Source organism: Diceros bicornis, chromosome 37 (genome assembly GCF_020826845.1).
Source record: "Diceros bicornis minor isolate mBicDic1 chromosome 37, mDicBic1.mat.cur, whole genome shotgun sequence".
Classification (NCBI taxonomy): domain Eukaryota; kingdom Metazoa; phylum Chordata; class Mammalia; order Perissodactyla; family Rhinocerotidae; genus Diceros; species Diceros bicornis.
In genome coordinates, this window is record NC_080776.1 from 831,279 (window position 1) to 843,256 (window position 11,978).

Sequence of the window (11,978 nt, forward strand, 5' to 3'; positions counted from 1 at the left end):
GAGAAAGGGGTGAGGGAAGGTTGGAGTAGGAGAGCAGTGAAAAGCATCTTTGGAGAACAGAACTGTAAATGAGCATTTTAGGTTGTGTGTGTCTGGTCCCCCCTCGCTGCCCTTGTAAAGTCTTCATGAAGGTCTGCACTGCCTCACAGCTTTCATATGAATGGTTCTCTAGAAGGAACCCAGGGGTTGTCGAGCGATAGGTCTCAGGCCACCTGCTACAATACAGATGCACACAAGGATGGAGGAAGAAGCACAAAGGCCCAGCAAAGAGTGAATTCCTGGAATCTGGGGATTAGCAATTCCTTAGGCCATGGAATTGGAATTTTATGGCAAGCCTGCCTAAATTTCACTGGGCAGGAATGACCCAGCTGACATCTTGATAATAGTAACCTATATATCCTTGCAGAAATGTTCATTAATATTTTAGCTACATAAGGGATTCCATGCATTCTTTTTCATTGTAAAAAAGTCCAAACAGAAACTCAATAAGTAACAAGGAAAAGTCTCTCATCAAACCTTCTCCGTCTTTCCCTCATCGCAGTACCATCCCCAGAGGTACTCACTGCTGTTTATTTGATGGATTTCCTTTTGGAGCATTTTCTTTCCATTTGCATACATATGTTCTGCAGACTTTTTCATATCTATGAAAAGCTCTTTTTTCTGACATTATCCTTTCACCAAGGGATTACAAATGTGAGATTCTGTACTTTCTGTATTAGGAGGTCGTCTGAGCCAGAGGGCAGCCTTCTTAGGGATGGTGATCCTCGGTTGGACTCCTGGCTATATCTCCAAAGGATGGGAAACACTCTTTCCATATTCTGAATAGAACAATTTTTGTTAATGCCACTTAATGGGATATTGCCACAGTGTAAGCCTCTCTAATAGAATGAATGGAAAAGTGGGTGGAAATAGCAGGGAGTGCTTTGCCCTTTCCCTCATTTGGCTGGAATCCTGTTTCGAAGTGTGACTCTGGGTGGAGTGTGTGCCTCCTCATCTCTCTTGAGGCTGCTATCTATGTCTCAGAAAATTCCTTGGGGAATTTGTCATTGCCTCTATTTCCCTGTGTGAAATTAAGGATATGCACTGCATAAATGATTCTGGGCCTTGATATTCATTTAGAAAAAAACTGTATTTGTGTCCCACCTCACAATATACATGAAATAAATTCCAAGTGATTAAATATCTAAATGTGCAAAATAAAATTAAAAGAAATATAATGATGATAACTGGCATTAGTGAAAGTTTAAAGAACCATGCATACATATGGTGGGGACATAAAAGAACACAATCTCATTTTTGTAAACAGTGTATTGTTATCTATCAAAATATTAAATACACAACTCATTGTAGCAATGATTATACTTCTAAGGATCCTACAAGAATAAAGTACATATTTGCAAAGATTTCTATATAGAAGTATTTATGACAGCATGGTTTGCTATAGAAAATAGAAAGTGAATCAGCCTATGCAACCTACAATAGGTGAATTGTGGAATAAATAATGGTATGTCCACATAATGAAATAGTCTGCAGCAAAGAATGTGGTGGATCTCTATGTGATAAGCTTGATGGTTGTACATGACATAGTCCATTCAGTGTGTGTGGGAATGTATACGTGTTGAGAATGTTTGCATATGCTAAAATCTTGAAAGATACCCAACAGTGACCATCCTTGGGGAGGAGGAGACTAGCAGGAAGGGGATGAAACTTTGTAACATATTATTCTATATTACTGGAATTTCCTACAATGAACATGTTGCTTTAATAACTTAAAAAGCAATAAAGTTTGAAAACTAGAAACAACCTCTTGCAAGGCAATATGAATATGTTTTCCGATTCTATTGAAGCAGAACAAGTCTTTCTCCTGCAGCTCTTAGCTGTAGATTCACTGGAAGTGATTTAGATTCTATAGGACTTGTTTCTGGGAGACTGAACACCCATCTGGTGCAGGGAGGTGTTGTTCAGAGCACTATGGCAAAGTCTGCTCAAATAATTTAAGGTCCCCATCTGGACTCACACAACCATTTGGCTGGAGCAACAAATTTACCTGTGTTTGTGTAGGCTGAGCCACATCAGTCCTTAAAAATACATGTGTGTGTAATGGATTTTGTATAAACAAACAATGAGAAGCAACAAGTTTTTCTCTTTCTTGTTTTATTTTTCTGATATCCATTAATCCACATCTGGCATCTTTGAAAAAAAGATTTTGTATAAGCAGATGAGATGGATCTAGAACTATGAGATATATATTGACTATAAATGAAGGAAACATTCATCACTGGAGGAATTACAATATTTAGATATCTTCTTGTAAAGCAATAGTCAGTTGCATTACAGAACCAACCCAAGAAAATTAAACCCACAAGTAGACAAAGATGAATTTTGTTTTGACATTGAGAAATCTGAGGCAGTTAAAGCTGACAATTGTCTCAGAACAGGTCAGAGAATTTTTGAAACAAAGAGGTTGATTTGACCGATTTCATTTTAAGTCATTAAAACGTATCTGTCAAAAGCTTCTGGCTGACTCTCAAGAAAAGTTGTTTAACTTCCAACAATGCTAAAGTCAATTAAAGGAAAAACAAATCTCTGTATTCGGCTACATAAGAAACGCAAACAATACCTTGGTATTCTTTGCTGTGCTTTGAAATTACATGAACAATCTTAATGGTGCTAAAGTGGTTAAAATCATGTTATGAAAAGCAACATGTACTGGTAATATTAAATATGAGTTTTTGCCAAGGCTCAAAAGTAAGTAAGAAGAATCTTTATACTTTAAATGTGAAGAAAACTTAAACTTTGTGATGCTAAACAAGGAAATATATATGATAATATGAAAAAATTATGTTGGTATTAGTTAGAAAATAAAATGTTTGTATTATTTACCATAATGTTTTCTAGCTGTGTCTCTCCCTAAATTGTGCTGATATTAAAATAATCACGATTTGATGCAACAATGGCGTCACAGATCAAGGGTAAGTCCTTTTCTGAGCATGTCACTAAGCTTCTCTTTATTGGTGATTTCACTGAAATTTAACAGAATTTTAATATTGCCTCCTTTTGCATACTTCCAGATATGTTAATCAGGTCCCTTCCAATTTCAGCATCGTATTATAATTCTATATGTACACAAATAGGATATCTTATTAATCTTTATATTCCCCAAATGTGTAGCCCCCCATTGACCAGATGCCTAATCAGTAAATGTTTTTATGGATAAAGGATTGACAACCAGTGTGCACCACCCCTGCAGATATTTATCTTGGCTATAACACAATAGTGCAGTTTTTATTTTTCAGTACCTATCAATTGAATGTTTCTGCTTCTACAGAAACCTAAGGTTTTGCTTACTGTGACATGTTATTGAAAATATAAATACTGTATCTCTTTGTCTAGGAAAGCAGTACATTTTGCCTCAATTCAGAGAAGTAATATCCTCTACCTGGTATAAATTTGTACTATTTGAGAGTCTACAAAGTTTACTAACACATATAAATCTGACCTTATAGTGTTTTTATGGAAATTTGGGGAAATCAGTTTCTTATTACTTAATAATCTTATCTTCTTTTCTGACATTACATTTGAAAATTTCCCAGAAATTACATTAATCATTTTGGTTAAATAGTATTTTTTAGGCAAATTAAACTCCCTCTTTGTTAGCTGTTTAAACATTGTCAAAAGCTATTGCTAGAGCACAGATGTTAACAGTTTCAAAAATGTTTATCTATTTACTTTATATTAATTTTGTCCTATAATTAAAATTATTATATTCAGGGTAATGCAGATTAATTTCTGATTCCATAAAACATGATTTCTCCTTGGATATTTAATAAAATAATATGAAATATATATTTGTTGTTTCATTTATATCTGATATTTCTCTAGCATAAAGTAGTTCCTAATTATAGATTCAAAATAAAGACAGATAAAAATATCACTTATATCTCTCTAACGCTTTCCATGCAAAATTCTTGTGGGAATTAAAGGGAACACAACAGCCGGAACAGATTACTACTAGAAGAACAAAATTTGTCATTATGAAAGAGGATGTTATATCTTCCCCTAAAGAGAAATCATGATTTAATGTTTACATTTTAATCCTTGCTAAATAGTCATCCTTGTTTCAGAATAATTGCAATTTTCTTTTTCTTACCTTCCCATCTCCTGACTTCCTCTTCTTTTTGTGACATCTTGGTCAAGACTTTTCTTTTGAAATAGAAAGATAAAAGAGATCTCATTAGCTCTTATGACACGTCATGTTGGATTTTGCCTCCAAAGTACTTTGAAAAAATTCTTAACTCAAAGGGAGAGATCGAATAGATGGAATTTTAGACAGCATTCTACAAGTTTCTAGAAGAGAGGCATATGCATACGTGAACAGGTACTTTCTCAAGAAGAACTTTGACTAGGAAAAGGTAATACCAAACCTCGTCACTCATTAGCACATTAACCTGCATTCAGTGTGTCACCTTGTTTGGTTTCACTAATATTTATCACATCCTACTACCCAACAACATCGGCAAGTATCTTTTTAGAACTTATCATGCAAGCTACTTGTGTAAATCAACAAAATAAAGACCTAATTTCTATTCTCATAAAGTTCACAATCTAAAGACAAAGGCAAAAATAAATTACAATGCAAAATTACACTGTTTGTGGAATAATGGCAAATCACTTTATTGCCTTGATAGTGATTAACGAGTGATGATAGTAGCAAGTGCTTCTCTCGTGCTCATTCTGTGCCAGGCATCCACTCACAGTCAAGAAGGTCCTTCCTCTCAGGCTCTCCATCTTACAGGTGATAAAACTCAGGCAGAGAGATCAGGTAACACCCAATGCCACAGAGCTGGTCAGTAGTGGGGCTGTGACTTGGGGTCATGTTGGGGAGAAAGAAGCTGACTATAGGAACTTAGCCATAAATAGTGTTTTGACTTATACTCTAAGGATAAAGACAAAAAAAGAAATGTACAAAACACAGTACTCTAATTAGTAAATCTGTTTCTCACAGGGGACATGCTAGCAATTCTGAAACGGTTTTGCATGTGTACTATCATCAAACAAATAAGTAAAGACTGCCTTGTTTTCACTCAGGGGTGACAGGCAACATGCTTAACAACCACTGAGGCACAGACACTGCCCATCAGGAAGGGCACCTCCAGAGTGTTGGAGCAGATCCTGAAGCCCCCTGCTGTGCCAGACTTCATCCTGATTGCTGGACAGGGACGATGCGCAGAGACTTATGAGGGAGGGTTCAGAGAGGATGGGAAAAGGCATCAGGGCAGTGGCTATTCACCAATCGTGGCCGTACTAATGCATCCTCACTGAATAGCATCCCAAATACAGTTGAAAATGTGTATTGTTCTATCAGCCAACAGCTTACTTATGAAGACCCTCGGAGACATTTATTTCAAAATCATGGAAAGTTATATAGTTCTTAAGCATCTGGCTTTTTAAAAATGTGCCTCATGGATATTCTGAATCTCAAAAATCTCTTTCTCTCTCTGGCTGTTGAGAAGTTTAGAATGATACGTGCTGCCAACTTTAGCTATCGTATTCAATATTTTAAATGAAAAATCTTGTATTCCTGCATTTGGCTGTATTTTATTTTTATTCTAATTTCTTATTTATTTTTTGAATACATTTTCCCATTGCTTTATTTGTATCCTATTGTATAAATTTCTTAAAGAAATCTCAAAAACTTTTAAAATTTCACATATTTTCAATTAAATATGCATATTATACACACACACACACACACACAGCATAGGTGAATTTTATCTGAGTTGGAGCATTTGAAGTGGGAATTGAAAGGCGAAGGTGTTTACTTGGTAGACATGGGGACAAGGACATTCCAGAGAGAAGTCACAGCGCGTTCAAAGGCATGAATTTGTGAAAATATCATTGCATGCCTTTGAACTACAAGTAGTTCATTTTTATTAGAAGTAGATAGGGAGAGGAGAGATTTGCAGATATAAACAGAGGCCAATTTATGAAACCAAAATAATGAGCTTGACTGTTTCCTGTACCCAACAGAAATTTAAGCACGAGAGAAATATAAATTGATTTGTAATCCAGAAAAAAATACTGTAGGAGCAATATAGAAAATCACTTTGAGGGTGGGAGAGGTTAAAATCTGGGATATAAATTAAAAGGCTACTGAAATATTCTAAGCCAACTAGGATAAAGAAGAGTATGTGGGGGCCGGCCCCGTGGCTTAGTGGTTAGGTGCGTACGCTCTGCTACTGGCCGCCCGGGTTCGGATCCCGGGCGCACACAGACCACCGCTTCTCCGGGCATGCTGAGGCCACAGCCCACATACAGCAACTAGAAGGATGTGCAACTATGACATACAACTATCTACTGGGGCTTTGGGGAGAAAAAGGAGCAGGATTGGCAATAGATGTTAGCTCAGAGCCGGTCTTCCTCAGCAAAAAGAGGAGGATTGGCATGGATGTTAGCTCAGGGCTGATCTTCCTCACAAAAAAAAAAAAAAAAAGAAGAAGAAGAGTATGTGTCAGGCACAGTGCTAAGAACTTCCACACGTATGATTGTGTTTAGCTCTCTCTTCTCCTCACACGACGCGCTCCGTAGCCCTGGGGAGACATCCCTGCAATATGCTGGTGTCTCTCAGCTGTTCCAGAACAGCTGCCCTGTCCTCCCGACTTCTTGCTCAGACTCTCCCACCCTCCAGGACTGGCTCAAGTCCCACCATCCGCAGGAGGCCTCCCTGGGTGCTCCAGCCACTGTGGGTTGCTGTCTTCTCTACATGTTGAGATGATACCAAGTCTACAGAACACTAGTAAGATTTCAGTGTTGCTTCATGCGCTTTCCTCCACAGCGGAGCGTAAGCTCCTTGAGCAGCAGAATCATGCACAACAATCCCTGTGAGTTCCTGCCCACCCTCCTCACAGTGGTTAGAACTGAGTACATGGAAACAAATCTACTGTAGATCTAAAATTTTAAAAAAGTAGATTGAATTCTTAATCACTTATTGACGTCAGCTGCTGGTAAGAGACTAGAAACAAGTTGCATCAATAAGGTAGAAATTCATTTCTGTGCATTTAACAAAAATTGTCAAGGTAGAGCCACTGTGGTGGGGTGGCAGCTCTATTGCTTGTCAAGGCCCCACATCCTGCCTCTCTGGCCCCTGGCCTCAGCAGGCGGCTGACATCCTCACCGCTTCTTTGTGGGGCCAAGTGGCAGCTGAAGCGTCAGCGATCATACCTAGGAAGGAAGCGGAAAGGAAGGAGTGACGGGCAGAAATGACATGCCCCCTGTCTGCCCCCTCCCCCAAGAGGTTTTCCCACCTAACAGTTCCTGCTAACATTTCTTTACTCTCCAGGGCTGGGAAATGTGGTCTTTTAACCAGGCCCTGTAAATCTCCAAATAAAATTAGAAGTCATTCCAAGGAAGAGAAGGTGAATGACTGTTAGGTAGGCATTTCACAGTCTCTGCCACAGTGGTTATCGTACACTCAGTATTTTAATACGTTTTCTTTCACCCAAAAAGTACTGTGCTGCAAGTCATGGCTCTAGAGCAAGACCGCCTGAATCCACGTCCCAGCTCCAGCTGTGACGAGCTGTGTGGACTCAGGCAAGTTATTTATCCACTCTGTGTCTCAGTGTCTCCACCTGTAAAACAGGGATAATAACAGTACCTACATCATGGGTTTTAAGGATTAAATGAGTTAATGCACGAAATCACTTGAAACAGTATTGGACTGACTATGTAAGGATTTACTTTTTGTTACATATGTTCTGTGAGGGTAGGGCTAATTGTTATTTTGAGTGGCAAGATGCAAAGTTGACTCCTCTAGCTCCAAGCTCAGGGATCTTTGCACCCCACCACTGATTTATTGGGCACCAAGAAAGGGCTGCAAGGAAGGACCACAGAAAAGAGAGATAGTAATGCCCAAATATGAGCTTCACTCCTTTGCAGTTTTGCCCAGGGCTAGTGCTTTCCACACCTCAGTGGTCTGCAGCGTTAAATGTAGACTAAAGCTTCATGCAGCCCCTGGATCGTGCATACCTACAAGGAAGGAATGCCTTGATCTGTCATCAAGATGAGACCAGCTATGTTTTTGAAACCATATTGCAACCATTTAATAATAAAATTTTTGTTTTTCTTGATGCCTAGAGTAAATTTCAAAGCTTCACATGGTTTTACATGTTACTCTTAACAAAGTGGCTTCAGTCCCAGACAACAGCAGCATTCTCTGTCCCTCTCAGGGTGACCTGGCACCACTAGCTGTTTGGATTGCTCCTTATCTGATTGGAGTTTCCTCAGGAATTCTCTCCTCTTACACCTGCTGGCTGAGGCGATGCCATCTCAGCTGGTCGACTCACGGCACTGGAAGGAAACCAACAATGGGAACTTAAACCAGAAGTCTTAGTGACAACAATGGCATTGTAGACTTGTGAACCGGCCCTATGGCTTCACGTTGATTACAAGTCGTGGCTAGAACATTTTCCTTGTATTTAAATTGCTGAGACATTTCTGTCTTGAATCAGAGCAACAACCCATATTTAAAACATATATCTCTGAAATTCCTCTAGTCAAACCTACGAGTATAACATTACAGTAAAAACACTGTGGCTGGGTAATCCAGACAAGTTGTTGCAACCACTGTAGAATGTGCTTTTCAAAAAGTGAACCATCGGGGCTGGCCCAGTGGCATAGCGGTTAAGTGCACACACTCCACTGCTGGCAGCCTGGGTTCGGATCCCGGGCGCGCACAGACGCATCGTTTGTCAGGCCACACTGTGGCGGCGTCCCATATAACGTGGAGGAAGACGGGCACAGGTGTTAGCCCAGGGCCAGTCTTCCTCAGCAAAAAGGGGAGGATTGGCATGGATGTTAGCTCAGGGATGATCTTCCTCACAAAAAAATAAAAAAATAAAATAAAAGTGAACCATCAATTGTCTTAGTCTATTGTGAAGACAAAGAAACCATAAAGTAAAACAAAATCTATGGACCGGTCCAACCGCCCTTAGGAAGGAAGGCAGTCATCTGCAAAGACACACAAGCATTTGGCAGAGGAGACTGCTGGGCCTCCTTCCGTCTCCAGGAGCAGTCATGTAACAAGTGCAGCAGGGCATAACCATCTCACACCAAACACCATTCCTTTTTTACTTGTTTGTTTGAAAGTCAGGGCAAGACACATCACTACTTTGTATTCCTTCTTCCTTTACTACATCATGAAGATGCTAAAAAATGTAATACTATTTGAAACAAATTAATTTTTAATCAATCTGACTGGTAATAAAATGCTCTATAATAATGACAAATGCACTATGAATTATGAGTAAAATGCAGTCATTTGGCAGATTGCATTCCTGTGGAAGCATCTGTGGTCTTTCTCAAACTGTGTAGAGTAGTGTTTGTCGAGCTGGAGGTGTGCCCAAGGCTGGAAGGGTGGAGATGCCCTTCATTTAGAGGAAGTGAGAGCCAAGTGAGTCCAGGCAGATGGGCCAGAGGTGGAAGTTCTTTCACGGGTGCTCATGATTTGGACCTCTCTCTCCTGTTCATACATATGAAGTAGCATCCTTACATTAGCAGCTACATATTCAATTCTATGACCTGATAACGTTTTATGTGCTCCACTGCATCCTTTGTCAGACTCACAAGTCCATAAACCACAGAGTGGGAGAGAGGCTGGGGGTTCTCCATGGCCTAGGCCCTGACAGCTGTGACAAGAACACCAATATTGAATTAATTCTCATAGTAAATGTCACATGCAAAATAAGAAGTGCATATTGTTATGGAAACATAAGTAATGCACAGCGTCTGGCACTAGTAAACATTTAAGAAAAATGTGTTTATTCAGTGAATGAAAAGTTCTGGACAAGAACTCACGAAATATGGACTTAGGCTTACGGCTCAGGTGCTGTAACTACCTATGTAAATCAGTCATTACATAAATTAATGGAAATGCACACAGAAAAAAGAGTCATTTCTATGAAAACTAAATTGAATGCTTTGTAAAGACTCCATAAATGTAAATCTATCAAAATTCTTTATCAATTCAAGTGTATCAAGAAAACTAAAAATTTGAGGGGAAAATCATAAAATATACCAAAGAAATTTGTACTTTACTGGCTTCATGAATATCTTTAAATTCTTGCTCCTCCTAAAAAAAACTAAATCTGGAAATTGTGTATGATGAATTTTAAATGTGCATTATGAATTCAAAGGCGGAAATCCAGAATAAAGGAAAAGACCTTGGCACATTATCAAAATGCTGACAAATTAATGTGGATTTTATAAACCACCTAAATAAAAATAAAGTTAAGCATGTATTATTTTTAAGCTTCCTCACTGAGAGCTTCCTCATTTTTTTCAACTAACCAACCAATCATTGGACCTGATAATGTCAGAAAAAACAGGGCTTTATCTCAAACATATATGAAAGAATTTTACAGGTCTTCAAGGTTAATAGAAATCTAAGTTATGTGCACCTATGTCTGTTTTACCAATAATTCATAAACTCAATAAATGAAGAATACACTGAGAACCAATGAATGGCTGATGTATAGCTGGTTCTGAAGCCATGAAGATATCTATTGTAGCTTGAAAGAGGAGGACACAAAATTTCAGTGTTCGTTAAGTTGGAAGTGTTACCCAATGAGCCTTCCTTAACCTCAGTGGCTTTACCAGGAAGAAATAACTGACTCTCCCCCTCCCACCCCGGTATAGATGATTTTGTACATCTATACCATATGTACTTGTGCACACACGATATATATTTGCCTATGTGCCTATAAATACACAGTCACACATACATCCACAGAACACTGAACACTCCACTCTTTTCTTAATCCTATTCCTATAAACTCAATTTCCAGCCAACAATGTGAAGTTTCAGAAACAAAATTACCTAAAAAGAAACTTCACACCTAGCTTGCACCTTCTTATAGATTTTCTGTCACAGCAGGTTCTCAAACCTTACTCATGACATTCAGAAAGCCTTACTGCTGATCTTAGGTTATAGAACTTAACACCTAAACAATCTGTCCTACGTTCTCTGAACACTTTGAGTCTACTAATTAATCTACATAATATCCTTGTGAAGTGAATAATTATAATTTTCACAAGTTTTTTCAGATGATGCAAATGAGATTTGGTTAAATTATCTAATAACACAGGCATTAATGAAATTTACTTCAACATTATTATTTATAGAGAGAGAATGGCATAGGAAAGAGGAAATGATAGTTCAATGAACAATTATTGGGCACAGATTATGTGCATTGCAAACGAGGAAGAAAAATAAATCATTTCTGCCCTTAATGTGATTACAGTACAACATGATGCCTGTGAAGAGAGACTTGTCTAAAGCACAGTCAAAGCTCGGGGGCAGGAACAACTAACTGTTGTTGGTGGAGGGTGGTGGGAGATGCGTTCCGAAAATAACTTTGATAGAGCATCTCGAAGAGTAAGATTTCCTTTAGCAGACATAGAGGAGAAGGACGTTCTTACAAGAGTATCATGACATATCAAGGTACACAATGCTTTTTTGAGCCAAATAAAATCATAAACGTACAGTAGGTGTGAATGGTTCCCAAGGTTTCCACTGGAAATTGTAGAACACATAGAAACCACTTGGTGAATAGTCTGTATCCCACCTATGGAATTTGAAATCTATTTTTGGCCACCATGAACTACTGAAGTTTATATAGGGGAGTGAATGACATGATCCATCACATTCTAGAAGAATTCCTCTGTAAGTAAGTCCGGTTCAATTCATTAATTTGAATGACAAAGAAGAAATTGAAGAGAAGAAAGACTAGCATTAGGCTGTTGCACTGAGAACAAGGAAATGGTAGCAGTTTCAGTTTTTATTTCAGTAGAGTTAACAACACTCAGTGCCTTTAAATATAGTTGATGACTTTCCTCTATGAGTGGCTTTCCAAAGTAGGCCATGCTTTTCCTCCTCAGGTCATTGCTAGACTTATTTTGGGGAGAAGAGAGTGCAGAGCAGT